The sequence below is a fragment of the Cynara cardunculus genome (genome assembly GCF_001531365.2).
Source record: "Cynara cardunculus var. scolymus isolate 2C chromosome LG 2, CcrdV1, whole genome shotgun sequence".
Taxonomy (NCBI): Eukaryota; Viridiplantae; Streptophyta; class Magnoliopsida; order Asterales; family Asteraceae; genus Cynara; species Cynara cardunculus.
In genome coordinates this window covers 10,544,310-10,547,526 of record NC_037529.1, presented here as the reverse complement: position 1 = coordinate 10,547,526, position 3,217 = coordinate 10,544,310, and positions in this window count along the sequence as shown.

Sequence of the window (3,217 nt, the reverse complement as noted above, 5' to 3'; positions counted from 1 at the left end):
ATTATAAAGTATTTGAGTAAAATTCTTATAAACTATTTTTAATGTTTCAAGTATTGTTTAATTATGCATATTAGGGTTGTTTGTTTACCTCTTAATAGTTTCATTAGGAGCCAGTGTCTAAATCGTTAAAATGTGAATCTTGTTTGACAAAAAAAAAGTCTGTCTCTTAATGGTTTCAAGACCCTCTGAATGATTTTGTATCATGAGTCTCCCTTAACCATTCAACACCCTAATTCCATTGTAAATAATTACCGAACAATTATATTTCATTTTGCACTATAACATGAGAACCTCTTAATCATTCTGATCACTTAATCATTCAGCACCAAACCATTCAGCAACTGTCAAACAACCCCTTACTTAAAATTTAAGATTGCAATTCAACGATGCGTAAGTACAACTTTTAAATCTATATATTTGAATTCATATAACTAAATGATAAAACATAATCAAATACATAATAAATTTAAATATAAAGAATCTAAATATAATTAGGATAATGATTAAGTTCTACAAGAATATTTAATTATTATCTTTATAAAAAATTATATTATTAAACCTACTATAAGTTAATTCGTTATTAAATCTAAATTAAATTATAAGAAAAATATTGAACTAAAAATTATCTTTATAAAAAACATTATATTATTAGACTTAAAATAAACTACTTTGTTATTAAACCAAAAATAAATTATACTAAAAATGTGAACTAAAAGAATTATACAAAAAAAACAATAACTTTTAAATTGTTAATTTGATACTTATATTGATTAAAAATTTCACGAGTCTTCAAATTTTATCTTTTATTCAAATATATAAACCATTATTGTTTTCTCAAACCATATTTCCTGGTAAACTTTCTAATTTTCTTTCTCTTAAATATATCTTTATACTTTAGCATAACCCCTAACTTTCCATATACCGACAAATAGAAGAAAAAGAGTTTAAACTACTTTCAAAATCTTGAAGGAATACGGCTTCCTAATAGCCTCTAACTCTTTTTGGCATCTTTATTTCATATTATTAAACATTTCAACAAAAAAGTGGTCCATGATATCCATCATTTGCTTATATCTCTCTCATTTAAAGTTTTTCATCGGAGATTGTTTGGCCTCGCGTAACAATAGTGATGGAGACTTTCATTGGGGAGTAGTGACTTAACCTATATTGCAAGATGAGTTAAAAATTTTACATATAAGAGAAGAAAAAGCCACAATCTAATGAAGAGGAAGCTACAAATAGGGATGGCAACGGGGCGGGGATGGGGCGGGGTTTGCAATCCCCGGCCCCGGCCCCGGTTTATGTACACAGTCCCCGTCCCCGGCCCCGGTACCCGGCGGATACGGGGATTTTCTTCTTGGCCCCGGTCAATTTTCGGTCAACCCCCGGTCAATCCCCGGTCAACACCCGGTCAAATTAATGGTGGCTCACTTCAGTCACTTGCTGCTCACCGGCTACTCACCGGATTGATGAAGAAGACGAGAGTGACTGACTGGTGGCTCACACGACGAGATTGAAGTAGTGGTGAGGGTNCACTTGCTGCTCACCGGCTACTCACCGGATTGATGAAGAAGACGAGAGTGACTGACTGGTGGCTCACACGACGAGATTGAAGTAGTGGTGAGGGTTGATTGACGAGGTCGATTAGTGACTGGTGAGGGTCGATCGATCACTCGATTGTTTGGTCTGTCGTGTTCCGGTGTTCGTGTTGGTCGATTGACGAGGACGATGGTTGTGACCTGGACTGACGGTAATACGGCTGAAGTCGCCAAGTCGGCAGTAGCACTCGGCAGAAGACGGCAACAATAGGTCAAGGTTCTTAGGTTCAAGAAGGGCGTCTGCGTCTGCGTCTCAGATCTATTGGTACTGGAATAGGAGTTCTTGACTAAGTTGACTTCTTGTGTGCGACTCAACGACACTGAGTAACTAAATTAAAGGTGAAAGCCCAAAGCAAAGGTGAAAGCCCAAAGCCCAAATAAAAATTTACTTATTTATACATATACCAGGTACGGGGCGGGTCGGGGGATACAATACCCGGCCCCGGCCCCAACCCCGGTTTGCCTCTACCGGGGATCCCCGGACCCGGACCCGGTACCCGTTTTAACGGGGAATCCCCGTCCCCNCGGACCCGGTACCCGTTTTAACGGGGAATCCCCGTCCCCGTCCGGGTCGGGTGAACCGGGTTCCCCACCGGGTCGGGGCAAATCACCATCCCTAGCTACAAACGTTGTCGGTATATGGAAAGTTGGGGGTTATGCTAAAGTGTAAGATATATTTAAGAGAAGAGAAATTAGAAAGTTTACCAGGAAATATGAAGAGCTAGGGGTATACATCTCTCATTGATATGTCATTCTTATCTCAAAATACATGTTTCCTTGATTAGGCATGGGAATAGGGCGGGGACCTCAATCCCCGTTCCCATCCCTGTCGGGGAATATAATCACATCCCCGTCCTCGTCCTCATCCCTGCCGGGGAATATAATCACATCCCCATCCCCAACGGGGAACGGGATCCCCAATGGGGAACCGGGGATTTTTTTTACCGTTTATATAAGTTATTTTAAATTAAATATGTGAAATGCTATACATGTTTAAATCTCAAACATTTTTAATAAAACTAAAACCAAAATGAACTTAATTTAATACAAAAAAAAATCACAACATCATATAAGAGCTAATAACCTAAAACAAAAAAAAATCAATTAAATCCAAAAAAACTTAAGTCACATGTACCAAAATATATTGAGTAATATACAAAACTTATCGAGTAATTGCATTTTGACTTGACATCCAAAATATTACATATTAACATCCAAAAAATAACAATTTTAGATTATAAACCTAGTTAGAAAATAGAAAATTATGAACTAGCATTTTAGTTGAAATAAATAATATATATATATAATTTATTAATTAATATATATATATATATAGAGGTGGGTTCAAATAAAAACCACTCAATTTGTAAAAAACCGTGAAAACCTCATTCAACCAATCATAATTTTTCATTTTGTTCATTTTTTTGTAATTATGAGAGTTTGATTAACCATTTTTATTGTGAAGGGTGTTAATCATGGATATTATCATCTTCATTATTTTAATTTTAGAGAAATATATGAAACAGTTTCATTAAAATTTCATTAAGTAGTATATGAAATAATTTCATAACCACATATGAAACAACTTCATCAAAAAAAGTATTATATGAAACAATTTC